The 23,173-nt window shown below is 38.3% G+C and overlaps 1 pseudogene; it reads left to right on the forward strand.

The window, feature by feature from the left end:
• Positions 1-1,968: 1,968 nt before the first annotated feature.
• LOC122705652 lies at positions 1,969-10,496 on the forward strand (annotated as a pseudogene).
• The last annotated feature ends 12,677 nt before the right edge of the window (positions 10,497-23,173 follow it).

Below are 23,173 nucleotides of genomic sequence, written 5' to 3' on the forward strand. Positions count from 1 at the left end.
ACTCATTTCTCTAGTTCAAAACCAGAGAGAAAAATTTCCCAAAGAAAAACAAAAAAAAATTATTTGTGGTAAAAGTAAAAGTAGACAGTAAGCAATAAGCTCTAGATATTCAAATCAGTTGTTTTTGGAGGCTCCTTCCCTGAAATATTTATTAATATCTCTATCTATGTCTCTCAATCTAAAACAAAAATTTTCCATAAAAGTAAATTATAACTGAAAATGTAAGTGTCCTACTTATGTTCTTGATGAGTTCATAAATACTGCACTAAAATTTTGTATAAGAATATTCAATTATTATACCAAATAAATTCTAGATAGCTTCTTCTTATATCATTTACCATAGCAATAACAATGGACATATTTAATCTGTATAACTAAAGCAGTGACATGAAGACGTTTTCTTTGGTACATCATAAGTGTTCATCAAGACATTTCTATCCAACAGACTGATTCCAAGTGCAAGTAATCTGTTCAGTTCTATAATTCTTATCTTCTATGAGTATCTTACTTAGCGGAAAATACTTAGGCAGTAACATATTCCACTAAAGCCATTTCTAGTAACATTACATAAGTGGAATATCACAGATAATGACAACTTTAAGTACAAATGAGTTTAAATATCCCTTATATGATGCTCCAAACTCTTGCCCTGACTAATTGCAATCTAGTCTTTTTGCTTGATTTATCTCACAATATCTTAAAGAATTTCCAGGCATATTTATATACACCTAGGAAACGGCAATGATGTACTATAAGGACATCAGTGATATCCAGACAATCAATACAGAGGCAAACATCTGGAAGATAGAAGCTGCAATGATTAGTTTTGATCATCACTCTATCTTGATATGCAAAGATGTTGCAATTCCATTGCCTCTCATGACTCAAAGTTCTGGGAAAATTTCACAGAGGAAGGGTTACCATGATCTCCATCTGTGAGACATTCCATGAAAGGAGGCCACAAAGACTGTCTCAGGATAGTAGGAGGCTTGTGTCTGATTTATTAAATTTCCCAAAGCATATGTGCATCTAGAATAGTCAGGTTTGAACTGGTAAAAAGGAGCCACCATGGTACTAGTAACCAACAACTTCTAATTCTTCAAACCATTTTGTCTATCAAGACAATAATCGCTTAGTGAGTTTCCTGTTTAGGCCCTTTTATTTTCTATTACCTGACAAAAGTTGAAGACTACTCCATCCCATATAATATTTTATATACCCAAACTACACTGGGTCAGAGTAAAAATGTTCATAAATTAATAGCTACAGACAGAAATGTAGAACAATCAGTAGTACTGAAGTCCCAATTTAACTTGATATGTTTGAGGAAAGATAGGGTTTAACTTGACAAATCAATGTCTTGGCTATAGATGACCAACTAAATGTTGGGTTACAATCGTATTACACCCATCAATGCATGTTTTTTACATGCATAAATACTTCTTGAAATTTAAGAGCTCATGTTTACTCATGTAAAAATACACTGGTAGCCATAATCATAGTTTCCCCCTGGACATTTTCTCACCACATCTAACTTCCCCTGAAAATGTGACTTTACAATGACAAGTTTTCTTACATATAAACAATCATAAGAACATTTTGAATTTTGATAAAGTTCAATAAAATAAAGCCTATTATTATCACTTTAAACAAAATTTAACTGAAGTCGAGAAATGGTTGAGTTTTAAGCAAAATATAATATTTTATATATATATATACATACAAACAAACATATACATACATACATATATATATATAAACTATTGAATAAATGGTGACTTGGGCTCATGGATTGAATAAATTCAACTTATTAGACCACATGAAACTATTTCATTAAGTGTATGAAATGTTGCAAAAATTATTCATCTGGTGTGAGACTCATTGTATTTTCCCAGTGGGACCAAGTTTTTATTTTACGTGTAGGATATTCCCCAATTTTTTTCAATACATATTTAGTGGATGCCTACCATGTGTCAAGTAAAGAACAGGTAGGTTGTGAGAAACAGCCTAGCCAGAGAAAACAGCATGTGAATAAAATCAAACAAGTATATTAGAATAAAGATTTTAGGTTCTTTAATAGAGCAGAAGTCGATAATGAGAGAGAAGAAGTGACAATAAGTTGGGCCATTTGCAAGGATCAGAAAACAGTAGAATTTTTAAGAAGTTTGAACTTTGTCTTAAGCATAATGGAAAATCATTGGAGCAGTATATACAGGTAAATGACATGACTAAATGTGTATTTTAGAAAGATTATTGAAGTATAGAGGGTAATTTAGAGGGAAAGAAATGAAAGAAAGGATACTAGCTAAAAGGTTACATAATCTACATAGAAGAAGTTATATAGGATTAAAATAGCACACTGGAAAAGAGAGAAGTTGGAAAGTGGAAGCTGTATTTTGGAGGTAGCATCAATACAATTAGGTGATTACTTGGATTACAGAATAAGAGGCATAGAAAGACCACACTTGGGTTTGGATATCAACAGAGGAGTGTCTGGTGTATGACTCGGTGGTAGAGGGATCCCAAAGTGAGTTATATGTTATGTGAGGAGGAGGAGGAGTGTGATAGGGCACACATGAGACCAAGATGGCTAAGGGTTTCCATGTGGAAATATCCAATAAGTAGATGGAGTATAAGCTCTAGTAAGAAAACTGGGCTAGGAACATCCACATGAGAGTCATTAACAGAGCTGTACTACTGGAAGCTCTGGAGTAAGCAAGATAACCCAGAATGGATGTTCAAGAGAAGAGTCCTAGGATGTAGAATGAAATCCCCAAATTATCCAACACTTTAAGAAAGAAAGGAGTAAGGATGCAACAATGGGCATTGATAAGTTGGGGCCAGAGAGGCAGACAGAACACCAGGACAAGATATTGAGCACCCCACAAAAAGAAAAAAAAAGAGTTTGTTTCTAGATTGCTAGTGACTCTGTTAGGAGGCTAAATACAATGATGGATTCGTATCTACTATATTTTGTAACATGGAATTAGTAGCTTAACTTTATAAATCAATACCAATGAAATCATGTGGGCAGCAACTAGACTGTAATGGTTTTAGAAATTAACCATTCCTAAATGAAAGAGGTGATTATACACTGGAGGCGATGCATAAATTCAAGGGATTAGACCTGGTAGACAGAGTGCCTGAAGAACTACAGACAGACGTTCGTAACATTTTATAGCAGGAAGTGACCAAATCCATCCCAAAGAAAATAAAATGTAAGAAGGCAAGGTGGTAGTCTAAGGAGGCTTTGCAAATAGCTGATGAAAGAAGAGAAGCAAAAAGCAAGGGAGAGAGGGAAAGACACACGGAACTAAATGCAGAGTTCTAGAGACTAGCAAAGAGCGCTAAGAAGGCCTTTTTCAGTGAACAATGCAAACTAGTAGAGGAAAATAATAGAAATAGGGAAGACTAGAGATCTCTTCAAGAAAACTGGAGATATCAAGGGAACATTTCATGCAAGGATGGGCACTATTAAAGACAGAAATGGTAAGGACCTAAGAGAGGCAGAAGAGATTAAGAAAAGGTGGCAAGAATACTCAGAACTATACAAATACAGTGTTAATGGCTCAGATAACCACGATGATGTAGTCACTCACTTGGAGCCAGACATCCTGGAGTGTGAACTCAAGTGGGCCTTAAGAAGCATTACTCAGACAAGGCTAGTGAAGGTGATGGAATTCCAGCTGAGTTATTTAAGATTCTAAAAGAGAATGCCTTCAAAGTGCTGCACTAAATATGTCAGCAAATTTGGAAAACTTAGCAGTGGCTATAGGAATGTACAAAGGTCTGTAAAGTCAAAGCTATATGGTTTTTCCAGTAGTAACGTATGGATGTGAGAGTTAGACCATAAGGAATGCTGAGCGCTGAAGAATGGATGCTTTTGAATTGTGGTGCTGGAGAAAACTTTTGCGAGTCCCTTAGCCTGCAAGGAGATCAAACCAGTCAATCCTAAAAGAAATCAGCCTTGAATATTCATTGGAAGGACTCATGCTGATGCTAAAGCTCCAAAACTTTGGTCACATGATGCAAAGAACTGACTCATTGGAAGAGACCCTAATGCTAGGAAGGGGACAGCAGAGGATAAGATGGTTGGTAGCATCACTGACTCAATGGACATGAATTTGAGCAAAGTCCAGGAGATAGTCAAGGACAGGGAAGCTTGGCATGCTGCAGTCCGTGGGGCTGCAAAGAATCAGACACAACTTAGCGACTAAACACACACACAAATGAATGAAGAGGAAGCTGGGCCAGGAGACAAGTTCCACAGTCACACTAGAAAGAAGAACAGCAAGTGTCTAGGTAAGGGGAGAAAGAATTGAGATGGCAAGGATATAAAAAAGAGATTATATTGCTTTGTTCTAAAGTTAGGTGATTTTTATTTCAATCACTTACCATACTAACATATTCTTTGGAAGATTTACACTTCACTACATGCAAAGCAATTAAAAATCTATCTCAGGAGTAGTGGAAATAAGAAGTCCTAAAATGCTATAACACTGTTGTCAACTCTACTAGACCTGTATCTGTAACATCTAAAAATATTATAAAACCCAAAAAAAGTTGTTCCACAGGACTTAGGCTTTAAAGTTAGTAGATAAGTAATAAATAAAATATATTGCTAACAAAAAACATTTATATTATCTGTAACTTCATTTACTTAAACTTCGATACCAGATTATAAATGTATGGTCTTTGGAACATGCCTTATTTTCAAAGTCATATTTTGCCTGATCTCTGACCACTAAAACTCTTTTCTAATTATTTAAGACATTTTGTTTTGTTTTGTTTGTTTTCAGAATAAACCCATTCTTATTATATACATCTTTATAACAAAGTTCAAATTTTCTGTTTCTAAAATAGTTTCATTTATTAATTTATGTGTTAAATTCATTTATTCATTGATTCACTCTATCTTTCTTAAGAGTCACTATGTATAACATACTGTAATAGGGCTGAAGATTTTGTGAGTAAATTAGGAAAAATAGTTCTTTTTCTTATGAAGTTTAGAGTTTAGGGATGATGGCTACATGGAACATGTAAATTCAAATAGAAGGAAAGTTAACAAGTTTTATTGAAGTATATAATGGGGTTATTTAGTCTACTTTGAGGCCTTATGGGATGGCCAGAGGACATCATCACCTCATGCTTGTATGAAAATTTAAAACTATAATTGTATTGTACACCTTTACTTCACATGAATCTACATTAGAATTAATCAGAGTAATCAAACCCTTATAAAATTATTTTTAATGAAAGAAGCTCATTATAGTTACCAGTTACCAGAAAGGAGATTGTGTAATTAATGTAGTATTAAAAGCTAAAAAAATGGGATTCTTTAGAAATAGGATGTGGATAATTGCTTTTCTGGTTAATTGAGTGCTAAGAGTTTTTACTGCAATGTCACATTTGAACTGAAATTTTATTTTTTGGATAATCATGTCCTTTAATAGGCTACAAGAATGTAATCTGAAAGATCCTTCATTGTTCTTACTGTAAATGTAATATTTAGGAGGCAGACATTCTAATCAACTTTTCATACAACTGAAAGAAAAGCCAAGGTAGATAGTTTAAATATAGAGGTACTTTAAATTTCTTTTTAAATTCACTCTTTGATTTGTTTTTTAGGTAGGACTGCCACCTGCTCTACTATTATTTAAATGTTGGCAGTGATTTAAACATAGGGGAAATTTTACAGCGGGGACCTAACCCTTCTTATAAATCATCCCAGAGAACACATATTTTAGCTTGTCATTTCACAGGAAGATATTATTAAAAGTGAGCTCGGTACAACACGCAATTCAAAACAAATTTGTTGCTGATGCCTTCAACATGCATTACATTTTCATTAGTTGCTGATAGAGGTGGAGGTGGGAAGTAGCACTAGCTGATTCATCTGCCTAAATGAAAATTGCTTTCCCTTCAGCTAACAGCAAGTCAGCTGTTTTTCTTCATTAATACTGGATATGTGCATTTCTATGCGAGCTCTTCTCTGTTAATGGGTATAGGAATGATAGATTCATGGGTTAGACACATTGGTGGAACATAGTTACTGTGTTAACTTTTGTCCCTAAGAGGTCTTTCACCAAGTTTTAAAGATATTAACATTTTTGAAACACCACTAACACACTTTCCTTTCCCGCCCCCTCCCCTCCCCAACTCTTCCCCCCACCCTCCCTCCCTTTCTCTTTTACTTAGTAAATCCCATTGGTTCCCTATAAACAGGTATTATTGAGTTCATTTGTATTCTTTTCCAACGATATTTTGGGGTGACTCTCAACAAAATGTATATCAAGTAATTTAGTAAATTAAAGGCACACTATCACGGTGAAGTCACATATATGTGAAATGAACATGGTCACCGAGTAAATCTGTAGTTTGCCCAGTACTTCCTGGCATCCTGGCAAAAAGTAGAAAACAAATTATGTAGTTCTTATTACCAAAAAAGGAAGCAGTACACCATCATCTCAGGAGACAGAAAATTCTTCCTGTCATAAATTCCAAAGAAATTTCTCATATGAAAAATGATGTAGAAATGATACAATGCATACAACTAATGAAATAATTAGCAGCTATAAAACAAAGCAAAACAATGATTTCATCATGATGTTCCTTTAAAAATGAAGTGGATTTATTGTTGTTGTTTAGTCACTAAATCCTGTCCAACTCTTTTGTGACCCTACAGATTGTAGCTCACCAGGCTCCTCTCTCCATGGGATTTCCCAGGCAAGAAAACTGTAATGGGTTACTAATTTCCTTTTCCAGGGGATCTTCTCACCTAGTGATTGAAACTGCATCTCTTGCATTGGCAGGTGGATTCTTTACCACTGAACCACCAGGACAGCCTGAAGTGGATTTATCATTTACTTAAATCCTTACCTTTTGTCTGGGTTCTAGGGCCATTATGTAAAGAGTTAATATACATGGCTTAGGTGAAAACACCCTAATTTGGGTTCCATTGGTACATAGTAGTTTTAAATTTATACACACCTCAAAAGGTCAGTTGTTATCTACATAGTAAAAATGTAAATGAATTTTATTTCCCAGCATACATCTCTTACATTTTAAAAAAAGCTTAGTAAATTTCCCTAATAAAAGCAAAATGTAGTCATATTTCAAGCACAATTATTCTGTGCCAGTACTATGGAAGCAGTGACAGATTTTATTTTGGGGGCTCCAAAATCACTGGGGACAGTGACTACAGTCACAAAATTAAATGATGCTTGTTCCTTGAAAGGAAATCTATGACAAACATAAACCGTGTTAAAAAACAAAAAAAAAACAGAGTTATCAGGTCCATATAGTCAAAGCTATGGTTTTTCCCAGTAGTCATATTGGATGTGAGAGCTGGATCATAAAGAAGGCTGAGAGCTGAAGAATTTATATTTTCAAACTGTGGTGCTGGAGAAGACTCTTGAGAGTCCCTTGGACTGCAAAGAGACTGAGCCAGTCAATCCTAAAGGAAATCAACTATGAATATTCACTGGAAGGATTGCTGCTAAAACTGAAGCTCTAATTCTTTGGCCACCTGATGCAAAGAGCCAAGTTATTGGAAAAGACCCTGATGCTGGGCAAGACTAAAGGCAAAATAAGAAGGTGCTGGCAGAGGATGAGATGGTTAGGTAGCATCATGTACTTAATGAACAAGAATTTAAGCAAATTCTGGGAGATAGTGTAGGACAGGTGAGCCTGGCTTGCTACAGTCCATGGGGTCACAAAGAGTGGGACACAACTTAGCGACTGAACATCAATAGGACATTTGAAATCATACTGCACTGTAGGGACCATTGACTACCTGGAATGCTCTTGTGTTACAAAATAAAACAGTGAAAAACAAAACATATACCTGAGGAAATGACTTACATCTTTTACACTGACAGTAGATGGCAACTTTTTACAGTAATCTTTCTTTATCCTCCCACTTTATATGAAAAGAGATATATTTATAATACATTGTTTATAACCTGCCTCCCCTCCCCCAGTCCCATACTAGACTCAATACAAGATTTAGTGCAGAGGGATAGGGACAATAAAAACAATAATTGAATTCTGACTTGTAGGAATGAGTCATTTCTATCAATCACATATTTAGCACTCTACTTCGGTCTAAAAAATTAATATGATATATATGTCCCATTTTAAAGAGTATGCATGAGGGAAATTCTTATAGAATAGAAACTTAGCAATGGAGCAAAAGACTTCCTTTCCTAGTAAATTTTATCTTTAAGATTATATCAGTGCTGCGATGAACATTGGGGTGCACGTGTCTCTTTCAGATCTGGTTTCCTCAGTGTGTATGCCCAGAAGTGGGATTGCTGGGTCATATGGCAGTACTGTTTATAATAGCCAGGACATGGAAGCAACCTAGATGCCCATCAGCAGATGAATGGATAAGGAAGCTGTGGTACATATACACCATGGAATATTATTCAGCCGTTAAAAAGAATTCATTTGAATCAGTTCTAATGAGATGGATGAAACTGGAGCCCCTTATACAGAGTGAAGTAAGCCAGAAAGATAAAGAACATTACAGCATACTAACACATATATATAGAATTTAGAAAGATGGTAACGATAACCCTATATGCAAAACAGAAAAAGAGACACAGAAGTACAGAACAGACTTTTGAACTCTGTGGGAGAAGGTGAGGGTGGGATGTTTCGAAAGAGCAGCATGTATATTATCTAGGGTGAAACAGATCACCAGCCCAGGTGGGATGCATGAGACAAGTGCTCGGGCCTGGTGCACTGGGAAGACCCAGAGGAATCGGGTGGAGAGGGAGGTGGGAGGGGGGATCAGGATGGGGAATACGTGTAAATCTATGGCTGATTCATATCAATGTATGACAAAACCCACTGAAATGTTGTAAAGTAATTAGCCTCCAACTAATAAAAAATAAAAAGAAAAAAAAAGATACAGACATATACAAATAAAACTGGGGAAACCTAAAAAAAAAAAAAAGATTATATCAGTAGGTGGCGTCCACGGCAGTGGGTGGGGGAAGATAGCAGAGGTTGTTAAGGATACTGAGAGCACCGCCTGGCCAAGGAGAGCCTGTTGTGCTTCCACTGCTCAAGTGTCAGGACACGGGGCAGAGCCCAGGGTACTCCTTGACCAGCTCTGAGATCAGCCAGCACTGCCACTACCGTGGCTACTGTTTTGGGGAAAAGCCAATTCTGACTCCATGTTGGAAAAGTTTCTCTGACTTGCTCTTTGTTGGTTTTGTTATTATAATCATACATACTGGCCTGCTGCAGAGAATCCTGCTTCTCTGCCCGCTGGTTAAACTAAAGTGCCTTTGTTCAGAACCCTGTTCACCTGTAGATGGCAGAAAGGAAGAAATTAACACATCCCCTGCCTGAGGCTTGCCATTCTAGGAGACATTTACAAGATTAATGGCCTTTTTACTTTGTTTCCTCGCCTCCCGCATTGCCGATCTGTAACATAGCATCCAGACCCCAGACAAGATGGTTATTTTGAGACATATCTTCTCAAGTCAGCACAGAAGGAGATGGACTGGGTAACTCTACCAGCTGGTGGGCTGAGGGGCACTTCACACTGTGGGGGCTTGAGGCTGAAGGTGGCTGGGCCAGCCAGGAGGAGCAGTTGCTGCTGGATGCCATAGAGAAGTTCGGCTTCAACAACTGGGCGAATATGACTACTCCGGTGGGTGCTTTCTGAGCTCCCCAGGAAGTGATGGCCGAGCAGCAGCAGCAGCCGGGCTACATGTTGCTGAGGGATGACTACTAGACTGAGTGTGACCAGGATGCGGAGGCACTCGTTAGCTGACTCTCCATCAACTACCACGACAATCAAGCTGAAGCACATGCACTTGGACATGCACACGCACGTGGACATACACATGCAGAAGCTCAAGGAGCGGCAGCAGCGCAAGACCATCACCCGTGACTACAACCTAGTGCCCACCTTCCTGGGCAAGGACAAGAAGGAGAAAGAGGAGATGGCCACGCACAAAGTCACCAAGGAGTAGGAGGAGCTGCAACTGAAGCTGTGGTTGCTCTCCCGGTTCATGTCCTGCAAGTAATTCCACTATCTGTTTGAGAACATGCAGAAGAAGAGGCTGTGTGCACCAAGATCCGGGAGCTGCAGTGGTCCCGGAGCAACAGCATCACGAAGATGGAGGAGGTGGCCAAGTAAGAGGCAACCTGGCACAACAGTGAGAGGAGGAAGGAGAACAAGAACCTAGGCAGCTCCAAGCGAGCAAGGAGAATTGTAAGGATGGCAAGCTTGCCGCCATTAAGAACCTGCCTGTCTTCGAGCTCTTGTCAGACTGCAATAAGGCGCTCTGCAGCTCGCTGAACCTCAGCCCCACGTGCTGTGTGACTGTGAAGGCCATCATCATCAAGGGCCACCTCCAGGAAAGGCAGGGCATCCCCTCCAAGAGCCACCTTCCCAGCTACCTGGACAACGTTCTTAAGGATTTTAAACTTCCTCATTCTGGGAGAGTGGGTGGATATCCAGGGGTGCTTCCTGAAGCCGAGTTGCTGTGAAAGCTGGAATGATGGTATAAAGCTTATGAGTCAAAAGGACCAGGGGAGGGGAAGTAGGGGAGAGAGGAAAAACTTTTTCCCCATTGTTTCTCTTTTTTAAACAAATCGAGGGCTTATTTTAGGATATAAATTCTTTTTATGGTCCTCTGAAAAAGCTAGTAACAATCTTAGGTCAAGGGGGAGACAAATACATGTATATTTTATTAATAATCTCGCCCTAAACATAGTACTTTAAGATGATTGCATTTAAGTGTTCAGTTTGTAGAATATTACGATGAGATTGGGAAATTTCCTTTTATTTGTGTTTCTTACCACTGGTATATAACTGTCATGCTGTCCCTGTCTGGCCACCAGTTTCACTCTCTGATCTAAGATCCGCCCACTGCCCCACAGCCACCCATGACAACCATCACAGCTACATGGCATTTTGGGTGGGAACAGGGCAGGGCAGGTGGACGAGAGGCTGGGGAAGGGCAGGATGGGCATCCAAAGGGACTTGCAAAGAGGAATCTGGTATTGAACAATTTGGCCAAACAGAGCTTCCCCATGACCACTGGCAGTGCCAGAGTTTGAGCCTGGAGCCCTGAAATCCAACCACTGGGGAGCTCACCATGGGAGGCACAATGATGCTCAGCAGGCTCCCCAGGGTCTAGGGGGATGCAGGGCCCAGTGCAGACTGCCAGAACACTGAGCCTCCCCTCCTGGGGAGGCTGCTGCTCTTAGAACTTGCTGCTCCTAGAACTTGTGTGCATTTTACTTGGAAGAACTCGCTTTAGAAAGTTCACAACCAAGCATTCTCGCATTAGCTCCCTCCAGGGTTTTCACCCCACTAGCAAGTACCACTTTCACTGAGAATGGCCACGGATCTTACTTGAGTGGTGTGTGGCATTAGGCGCTTGGCTAGGTGAGGGCTAGAGGAGCCCCTGGAGGCCTTAAATCCTGGGCACCGCTTCTTTGGTTCACTGTCTTGACCCACTCAGGGGTGTCTTTGCCCAGCCCTACTTAGAGATGTCCAAGGTAAGGAGCAGTGGCTGCGCTTTGCTGGAGCAGCCGTGAAGAGACGCCCCACGTCCAAGATAAGAGAAACCCAAGTAAGACAGTAGGAGCTGAGAGAGGGCATCAGAGGGCAGACAGACTGAAACCACAGTCACAGACAACTAGCCAAACTGATCACATGGACCACAGCCTTGTCTAACTCAATGAAACTAAGCCATGCCATGTGGGGCCACCCAAGACGGACGGGTCATGGTGGAGAGGTCTGACAGAATGTGGCCCACTGGAGAAGGGAATGGCAAACCACTTCAGTATTCTTGCTTTGAGAAACCTATGAACAGTATGAAAAGACAAAAAGATAGGACACTGAAAGATAAACTCCCCAGGTCAGTAGGTGACCAGTATGCTCCTGGAGATCAGTGGAGAAATAACTCTGGAAAGAATGAAGGGATGGAGCCAAAGCAAAAACAACACCCAGTTGTGAATGTGACTGTATAGAGCAATATTGCATAGGAATCTGGAATGTTAGGTCCATGAATCAAGGCAAATTGGAAGTGGGTCATACAGGAGATGGCAAGAGTGAACATCGACATTCTAGGAATCAGTGAACTAAAATGGACTGAAATGGGTGAAGTTAACACAGATGACCATTATATCTACTACTGTCGGCAAGAATCCCTTAGAAGAAATGGAATAGCTGTTATAATCAACAAAAGAGTCCGAAATGCAGTACTTGGATGCAATCTCAAAAATGATAGAATGATCTCTGTTCATTTCCAAGTCAAACCATTCAATATCAGGGTAATCCAAGTCTATGCCCCAATCAGTAACACCTAAGAAGCTGAAGCTGAGCGGTTCTATGAAGACGTACGAAATCTTTTAGAACTAACACCCAAAAAAGATGTCCTTTTCATTATAGGGACTGGGATGAAAAAGTAGGAAGTCAAGAAACACCTGGAATAACAGACAAATTTGGCCTTGGAGTACAGAATGAAGCAAGGAAAAGGCCAATAGAGTTTTGCCAAGAGAACGCACTGATCATAGCAAACACCCTCTTCCAACAACACAAGAGAAGACTCTACACATAGACATCACCAGATGGTCGACACCAAAATCAGACTGACTATATTCTTTGCAGCCAAAGATGGAGACGCTCTATACAGTCAGCAAAAATAAGACTGGGAGCTGACTGTGGCTCAGATCATGACTCCTTATTGCCAAATTCAGACTTAAATTGAAGAAAGTAGGGAAAACCACTAGACCATTCAGGTATGACCTAAACAAATTCCCTTATGAGTATACAGTGAAAGTGAGAAATAGATTTAAGGCACTATTTCTGACAAAGTGCCTGATGAACTATGGACAGAGGTTTGTGACTTTGTACAGGAGACAGGGATCAAGATCATCCCTAAGAAAAAGAAATGCAAAAAGGCAAAATAGCTGTCTGAGGAGGCCTTACAAATTGCTATGAAAAGAAGAGAAGCGAAAAGCAAAGGAGAAAAGGGAAGATATAAGCATCCAAATGCAGAGTTCTAAAGAATAGCAAGGAGAGATAAGAAAGCCTTCATCACCAATCAATGCAAAGAAATAGAGGAAAACAACAGAATGGAAAAGACTAGAGATCTCTTCAAGAAAATTAGAGATACCAAGGGAATATTTCATACAAAGATGGGCTCAATAAAGGACAGAAATGATAAGGACCTAACAGAAGCAGAAGATATTAGAAGAGGTGGCAAGAATACACAGAAGAACTGTACAAAAAAGATCTTTATGACCCAGATAATCACGATGCTGTGATCACTCACCTAGAGCCAGACATCCTGGAATGTGAAGTCAAGTGGGCCTTAGAAAGCATCAGTACGAACAAAGCTAGTGGAGGTGATGGCATAATTCCAGTTGAGCTATTTCAAATCCTAAAAGATGATGCTGTGAAAGTACTGCACTCAGTATGCCAGCAAATTTGGAAAACTCAGCAGTGGCCACAGGACTGGAAAAGGTCAGTTTTCATACCAATCCCAATAAACGGCAATGCCAAAGAATGCTCAAACTACTGCACAATTGCACTCATCTCACCTGCTAGTAAAGTAATGCTCAAAATTCTCCAATCAAGGCTTTAGCTATAGCTGAACTGTGAACTTCCAGATGTTCAAGCTGGTTTTAGAAAAGGCAGAAGAATCAGAGATCAAATTGCCAACATCTGCTGGATCATCAAAAAATCAAGAGTTCCAGAAAAACATCTATTTCTGCTTTATTGACTATGCCAAAGCCTTTGACTGTGTGGATCACTATAAATTGTGGAAAATTCTGAAAGAGATGGGAATACCAGACCACCTGACCTGCCTCTTGAGAAACCTGTATGCAGGTCAGGAAGCAACAGTTCGAACTGGACATGGAATAACTGACTGGTTCCAAATAGGAAAAGGAGTATGTTAAGGCTGTATATTGTCACCCTGCTTATTTAACTTATGTGCAGAGTACATCATGAGAAACGCCATGCTGGAAGAAGCACAAGCTGGAATCAAGATTGCCAGGAGAAATATCAATAACCACATATATGCAGATGACACCACCCTTATGGCAGAAATTGAAGAAGAACAAAAGAGCCTCTTGATGAAAGTGAAAGAGGAGAGTGAAAAAGTTGGCTTAAAGCTCAACATTCAGAAAACTAAGATCATGGCTTCCAGTCCTATCTCTTCATGGCAAATAGATGGGGAAACAGTAGAAACAGTGGCTGACTTTATTTTGGGGGGCTCCAAACTCACTGGAGATGGTGATTGCAGCCATGAAATTAAAAGACGCTTACTCTTTGGAAGGAAAGTCATGACCAACCTAGACAGCATATTAAAAACCAGAGACATTACTTTGCCAACAAAGGTCCATCTAGTCAAGGCTATGGTTTTTCCAGTGGTCATGTATGGATGTGAGAGTTGGACTCTAAGGAAAGCTGAGTAGTGAAGAATTGATGCTTTTGAAGTGTGGTTTTGGAGAAGACTCTTGGGAGTCCCTTGGACTACAAGGAGATCCAACCAGTCCATCCTAAAGGAGATCAGTCCTGGGTGTTCATTGTAAGAACTGATGTTGAAGTTGAAACTCCAATACTTTGACCACCTGATGCGAAGAGCTGACTCATTTGAAAATACCCTGATTCTGGGAAAGATTCAGGGCAAGAGGAGAAGGGGACAACAGAGGATGAGATGGTTGGATGGCATCACCAACTCAATAGACATGAGTTTGTGTGAACTCCCAGAGTGGGTTATGGACAGGGAGGCCTGGTGTGCTGCGGTTCATGGGGTTGCAAAGAGTCGGACACAACTGAGCGACTGAATTGAACTGATCTAGAGATGTTCTCAAGGGCACTCTTTTGTAGGCGTGCATGGCACCTTCCTGCTGGAACTTGAGGAGTCCTTTGTTTTCCAGCTTCTGGTGGTTCTTGTGCCCAAGACCCTGCTCTAGAGTGGATGGAGTGGCCACACACCTCCTCCCCAGGCTCATCCTGCTCTCCTCCCACGTAGCTATCAAGACTGTTTACCTCCCAGAATGTTTGATCTTGAAGTTACATTAAAGCAAAGTTATTTGGAAAAAAAAAACAAACTCATCATTACCAATGTTTCTTTCTTTTTACATTCTTTTGTCCCCTAGGGTAAACTCTCAGCATTGAATACACACTTCACATATATCGTGTATAACCTTAGTTGTAAACTGCTTCGCAGGCTGGCAGAGCAGTGCTCCGGTGACCTGACAACCAGCCCAGGACTTCTTTCTGACCATAAGTAGTGGGCACTGGCATCCATCCTGAGCAGCCCCTTCACGCTGTCCTCTAGCAGGATAACCGTGGCTGACAGAAGGTGGACACTTTTCTATGTTGAGCAGAGATGGAGACGGCGCTGTATTCTTACAGTTGGATAGTGGTTCTCACCTGGGCTTCCTGGATGAGCAGCACAAGCATCTCTTGGGACATGCTAGAACTTCAGGGACTCAGGCTCCGTCCAGTCCTCAGAAACTCTAGGAGGTGGGCCTTCCTGGTGACTGGGATGCAGGCTAAAGTTTGAGAACTACTGGCTTTAGTTACTGCTGTGCTATTGACTTTCTACATCAGATTCCCAGTATGGTGAGGTTTTAAATTTAGTCTTATTTTTATATAAGATAATTGCCAGACTTTCATTAAGTTTGAGAAGCAAAAGCACCCTGTAAATGCAGGGCCCTAGCTAAGAGCTATCGAATGAAAAGCAGTTTTTCTTTTTTTTTTTTTTGAAGAATATATAGGTAAAGCCAACTTTGGAAGAGCTTTAGGCTCTAGACCCAAACTTCCCGATTGATCTGGGTTCCTGTCCACTGACTCGGTTGATTAGTCAGACAGTTCCTTGAATGCTGTTGCCTCTAGATCTCTTATCTATAAAATAGGATAATCGGTAATTTATAGCATTGTTGGGACAAGTAAGTAAGGTAAAGCATTTAGAATAGTGCCCAGAGTAAGGGGATAAAAAATGTTTGACAATTTACAGTGATTCATAATATTTTATATGAGAAGCTATAGGTTTTCCTTTAAAGATGATGAGGGAAATAATAACAATTTCAAATCAGGAGTTGTTTACTGGAATGGTACTGCCCAGGTGATACATGGAAATAGGTGTGTTGGTGAGGGCTGAGTTGGAGTTATCTTACGGACTCAGGAATGTAGGCAAGGGGAGTGCTGGCTACTATCATTTAGAGAATAGAGAAAGGAGAGGCTAAAGGTTGTTCGCTGGGAAAGAAGGGACCACAAAACAATAAATATCTTGCCCCAAATGCCAATAGCTCCCTAGTTGAGACACATTACCATGGGAACCCAGCTTTAAGACACAGTGAAAAGTCTAAATAGCTGAAGAAGCAGCTTTTTTTTTTTAATACTAATTTTCATTTTGCCATTTATCTAAATACATAGATATAGGTATATTTGTGTTGCCTTTTAATCCAATTCTGTAGTGTTGTTTCTTTTATTTTTTTTCCATTTATTTTTATTAGTTGGAGGCTAATTACAATATTGTAGTGGTTTTTGCCATACATTGACATGAATCAGCCTTGGATTTACATGTGTTCCCCATCCCAATCCCCCCTCCCAAGAGGCAGCTTTTAAATTATTATTATCTTTAAGTTTATATAAGGTGTGTCTTGAGAAATAGATTAAAAGAACACTAATGTGAAAATGGCTTAAATGGTATGCTAGTGAAGAATATCAGCAGGCATTTTTATGTAATCAATTTCAACTAGTTACTCAAGAAGAGTCTTCTTACACAAACCTAGTGAGTCAGGAAAACAACACTATTGAAGTTTACAGAAGTAAATTCAGTATGCCCGTAGCATGACTTACTATGTCACCTGGGTTTAAAAATAAAACTACAACAGCCTCTCTTTAGGAAATAAAGTAGGTAAGCAAATATATTTTTTGAATTATTGGAAACAAAACAATTTTTGAGATGTAAAAAAAAATTTATTTATTGGTTTGAGGGCTAAACACATATTTTTCCTGAAGAATATTTGTGTGTTGTGAATTGTTGGTAATCGCATTAATTGCAAGGCTTTTCTCTGATCCAATTAACTATTATTTTCCCTGTTACTAACACCAGTTGGTGGCTGTCCTAGATTTAAAAGCTGAGAATCAAACTTTTCTTAACCTACAGATAAGAAGGTTAACAGTAAATTGAGATAGAGAAAGTTTTTTTTCTTGTTGGAAGCTGCATCCAAGTAAACTATTCTTCAAAGTAAAAGAGATTCATTTTTTCTAAATAGGGTCAATTCTAAAAAAAAAATACACAACAGCGCTATCCAATAGAAATATAATATAAGCCACAAATACAAGGCATACAATTAATTTTAAATCTTAAGTTTAAAATTTTTCTAGTAGCCATATTAAAGTTAAAAAAATAGGTGAGATTAACTAATTTCAGTAATATATTTCATACATCCAAAATACTATTTCAAAATACAATCAATATAAAACTGTTGATATATTCTTTGTTTATACTGAGTCTTCAAAATCCAGTATGTCTTTTACACTTAAGGCATATCTCCATGAGGACTAGCCACATTTTAAGTGCTCAGTAGCCTCATATGGCTAGAGGCTGCTGTATTGGACAGTAGAGGTCTCGAGGGTCTTCTTCATCCTCTACCAACTGTTTCCAAATCTTTTGTGCTTTTTTTTAAGGATATACATGCCTTCAGTATGTCCTACTGAGTTTTAAAAACTTAATGAAGAATCAAATAGTTATTGTAGATACCAGCTCATTATTACTCTCTCTGACCTCAATAATCTTACAGAACATATATAGAAATAACCATAAGATGCAGGATATGATGAATAAATTAAGAATTAAAAAATGATGCCATAGGGTGTATGTCTTGAAACAATATTTCTTGCATGCCTCTATTTTGCATCATCTTGCTTCCTATTCATATTTCCACATCAAATCATTCCTTCTCACTATATAAATAAGTGATAAAGGGAATTTAATTTATCATAGTTTCAATTAAGTTAAATAAAATCAAATGTAATCCTCATTTTAATAATCATATGAACCTAGGGAACTCTAGAATATATTTTATATGATAAAAAACATATATCCCAAAATAAAAAAGTCAGTGCTATCAATCATCCAGAGAAGATTATAAAGAAAAATAAAGAAGAAAAACTCATTAGGAATAATTTACTCCCAAAGAAATTGTTATGGCATCATTATCTTCCATTTCCTAGTAGTTAATTAGTTGGTAGAAAATAGTCATTCATTGTTAACAATATCATGTTCTACAGGAAATTTCTGACTGAGTAGTTCCTCCTCCTGCCAAGTCTGTGTACTCCTTTTATGATGTTATACACAGGAATTCTATTATGTCCTCTTTTTGTATACATAAATACTCTTAGCAACAAGAAAAAAAGCTGAATGGATTTACACTGTGCTGTCTCTGAGATTTAAAGCTTATCTGTAAGAGGTATATGTGAATGCCAATGTTTAATTCAAGAGTTATTCAACTGAGGACCTTTAAGAATGAACAGATATGTTTGCATCTCACATAAGTGGGGAGGCCACCTGGGGATACAACTTGCAGTTGAATGTCAAACATTATAACTGGACTGTTTTCTTGTACTTGGAGTACAAAAGACCTGCTTGACATATCCTCCTGTTATTTATATTAAATAAATGATGCTTGGAGTATTTACTGTTGGAGGGTACTGTGTCTCCCAGTTTATCTACACAGCAGGCATGCATTGAGAAAGGAGGGAAGATCCAAAGACCAAATTTCTGTGGGTATGAAGTAGGGTTTCCCAAAGCGTGGAGGACAGAGATTCAGACTATAGAGTTTTGAGAAAGAAGGCCCTCTTTGAGAGGTAGGAAAACCTACCTGGAGAGCATTATGGCTAGGAACTAGACTGAGTCCATAAGAGAACTCCCACAGGTGGGGTTTAACCCTTCTATGCTTGCCATCAGAATAAGGAAAGAGTCATATTTAGAAAACAGTTTTAAACGCGGAAACCATTATATATTTATTTCACACTTCAGTGAAATCTGACACACCTGGCCAACCTTCAGTTGATGTTGATGGAAGAGCAATGGAATGGAACAAAAAAAGAGAGATGCGGCTTGCTCTGTACCCATCTCCTCATCCCAGGCCCACACAGAGGCAGTACCACATAGCGAGAGGAGTGGCAGGCTGAAGGAGTCGGGGTATCCTGCGCAAAGGAAGGGCCGGGCCTCGGTGAAGTTAGAAACAACATGGGGGCGCATGCACCCCTGGGATGGAGTTTCAGATACGGGCCAGAATGGATATGTAGCAACCTTCCTTTTTCTTACATATTCAAAGGAGGGTACTTTTATTAGAGAGATGATGTAGCATGTAAAAGGGAGGCTGGAGGAAGATGCACCTACTTTACACTACTGTTATCCATAATTAGGACAAGATCGTGATGAACAAGTTGAGCTCTTAAGTTAGGAGAGATGTGTGTTTGCATCCCATCTCTACCAGTAAATAGCTGTGTGAACTGAGGCAAGTATCTGCTCTTGGTTTTCCATCAATAGAAGGGAAATAATATTAATATCTCTTTTGTAGTGTTGTGAGAAATAAATAATACATAACAGCTTTTAGTATAGTACCTATCACAGAGTCAAATGTTTAATATTATCTAATATTGCAATTGGTCTTTTTAGTCTTTATATTTTTATGTTTATATACTGACTGTTTATTAGATTAATACTCAGAAAATAATTTAGTATATCATGTTGAATAAATATATTTCCATGCTGTGGAAAGGAAAAAAAAGAAATTGACCATTAAGGGGATGTTCTAAAATGTAAAAGCAAAAGACTCTTACTTTCAGCTGAAGTTTCTGGTACTTAAGAATTCTCTATTCAAGTTGTAAATTACTTTCAAACTATATTTCTTTAATTTTTAACTATCAGTAATCACTGACCCTGAGAAAACTTGAGCCATATATAAGAAGTTATCTTTAGAGAGGTTGTAGTTGAAACATGTAAATCAATCTAGGAAACATGAAGACAGCCAAGACAGGGTAAACAAGAGACAGACTAGAAGTTTTAGAGAGCTGGAGAATAAAAAGAAGCACAACATATTAGAAGCAAAAAGGAGAGAATTTCAAGGAAGAAAAGATAATTAGTTTCAAATTCTACAGAGAGAAGAGAACTGGCTGGATTGTTCAATTAAATTTGACAAAATGCCAAATTGAAAGAATTTTTTTAAATAACCAGAAAGTTTTATAAATATCTGTATTTTTATTTTATAAATATCTGTCTATAAATATTTACAAATATCAGTATTAGGCTACTTTCCAAGAACTTTGAAAAAGAGGAAATAGATAGTGAAAAAATAAACCGCAGGAGGGTAAGTAAGGGAAAGGATATTTTTGGTACACAGGAAAGCCAATCAGTTTGGAGGTGGAAGGAAATTTGCAGGTTGGCACTAAGGTTTTAAGGACTTCCAAGTGTTTTTAGTACCTGAAGGGACATAAAACCACTGAACTCAAGAATGGGGTCCCAACATCTCAAAGTGATAAATCTTGCAAACAATCTAAGTACAAAAAGGAGCAAGCATGTGTTTCTCACCCTCTGTTCAGTGTGGGACTATCTGCCTGGGGTTGTGCATAACAGTTCCCAATTCACAAACCAAAGCCATCAATATCATTTATCTGGGTTTACTGTCTCTGACAAGGCTGCACAGACTTATAGGTCCCTTGGGTTTCCTTCCTAAACTCCCCATTCTGGAAAAGAGTACATTCTCTTAACAGTCAAAGAAATTTCTCTTCAACTGGTACCAGAGAGAAACTAGTGGTACAATTTGTTTTTCCTCTTTGAATTTTGTAAAATATGCAAAGCTTTTGAAAAGGGTTGAGAGAATCTTTCATCCTGCCCCCTCCCCCTTATCAGATATAATACTCATATTAAGCTTTTTAGAGAAGTATCTTCAGAGTCATCATAATCATCAACTTTAATGTGTGTCTTAGAAGATGGAAACTTAGATTGAGTAACTTGTCCAAGGACATTAGCCACTGAATAGCAAAGCTCCTCACTGAATCTGTGCTTTCTAACTGTTGGTCAAGGGTTTTCAAATTAACCAGACTGTCTCTTAGTTTGTGAAATGACTAAATTCTTAGTGATGTGCATACTCAGTCTCTCAGATGTGTCCAACTCTTTGTGACCCCATGGCCTACAGCCTGCCAGACTTCTCTGAATATGAGATTTTCTAGGCAAGAATGCTGGAGTGGGTTGTCATATCCTACTCTAAGGGATCTTCCTGACTCAGGAATTGAACCCACGTTTCCTACGTCTCCTATATTGGCAGGCATATTCTTTACTGCTGAGTCACCAGGTAAGTCCAAGACAACAAATTGTGGAATGTTTTATTGGAGAACTGAATCTTCCTATTATCCATGAATATATTTCTGGTAGGCAAGATTCTCTCCAATCCTTCCTACTTTAGACCTTGACACAAACTGCTTTTTCAAGAAAAATTATCCTGTTTTTCCCAAAACCCATCATATGATAACTCCTCCTCACACTTCATACTGAAAATTGCTTTCTTACGTAGAATTCTGTAACATTCAGACACATGTTACTATACTCTCTATTTATATACCATGTTTTAATAATTATTTGTGGATTATTATTTAAAGTCAGTCTTACAGACTGAACTTCAGTTATGTGCATCCATTTTCTGTTCTTCAAAAATGCCAAGCGCCCTCCTGCCTCAGGGCCATTGTGCTTGCTCTTCCCTCTACCTGGAAGTGTCTTTCCTCAGATGTCCACCCTCTTCCTTCTCATCTCTGCTCCAGTGTTACATAAGGGAAAGTCTGACCATGCTAATATGAAATCTCCTTCTCCCTGTTCTATCACTCAATATTTCCTTGATTCTGCTTTAATATTCTTTATAATGGTTATTACCATCATCTATATTATTATTAAATATGTATATATATACTTAATATATCAGTATATATATGTTACATATACATATATATGTATATAAGCTTCCAGGTGGCACAAGTGGTAAAGAACTTGCCTGTTAATACAAGAGATGTAAGAAACATGGGTTTGATCCCTGGGTCGGGAAGATTTCCCGGAGGAAGGCATGGTAACCCATTTGAGTATTCTTGCTTGGAGAATCCGGAGGAGCCTTGCAGGTTACAATCCATAGGGTTGCAAAGAGTTTTATATGACTGAAGTGACTTAGCATATATATATATATATATATATATATATATATATACACACACACACACATTCTAAAACAATGTTGCTGTCTTTCTTCTACAACTAGAATAGAAGCTTCATAAGAATTGGAACTGGGCTTTTTTTTCATTGCCATTTCCCTAGGATCTACAAAAACGCTTGGTACATAGTACATGCTCAATAAATACTATAGCTGTTGAATGTATTACTAGATTAGTCATACTTCTTATTTCACATTTCTGTTTTGATTACTTGTACAAAATCAACACACTAAAAGATGAACTAAGTGTGAGTTTAAATTCATATTCTATATGCACACTGAATTTCATTTACTAATACATTCAAAATGTTTTTCAAAATAGTAATATTTACTTTATTTTCAGCATTATTTTACAAATTTACAAACTACATTGAGAAATTGATTTCTTTTTGCAAGCTGGAGATACAATGAATTACATCAATAACAGCAAAAAAGAATCCAAAGTTAGACAAAAGCAGTGTAATCCAAATGAACTAAAACATGTTTCCTGAGATGGTAAAAGTAAAAGAGCATTGCTCAGTCATGTCCAACTCTTTGTGACCCCATGGACTATACAGTCCATAGAATTCTCCAGGCCAGAATACTGGAGTGGATAACCTTTCCTTTCCTCAGATGATCTTCCCAACCCAAGAACTGAATCCAGGTTTCCCACACTGCAGACAGATTCTTTACCAGCTGAGCCACAAGGGAAGACCTGAGATGAATGTTAGCTAAATTATCAATTCAGTGCCTATGGTCTATGTGCAGCCTTAAAAATAAAATTATTTAGAAGAATATGATGTTTTCATAAAATCATAATCTCACATTTCAGATTTATTATGGGTATATAAACAAAAATTGTTTCAACTTCTTTTCTTCTAAAATGACCAAAATGCCCAGCCCATTTGTTAGACAACCAGTGGTTTAACAGATTAGA

Source organism: Cervus elaphus, chromosome 12, assembly GCF_910594005.1.
Source record: "Cervus elaphus chromosome 12, mCerEla1.1, whole genome shotgun sequence".
Lineage (NCBI taxonomy): Eukaryota > Metazoa > Chordata > Mammalia > Artiodactyla > Cervidae > Cervus > Cervus elaphus.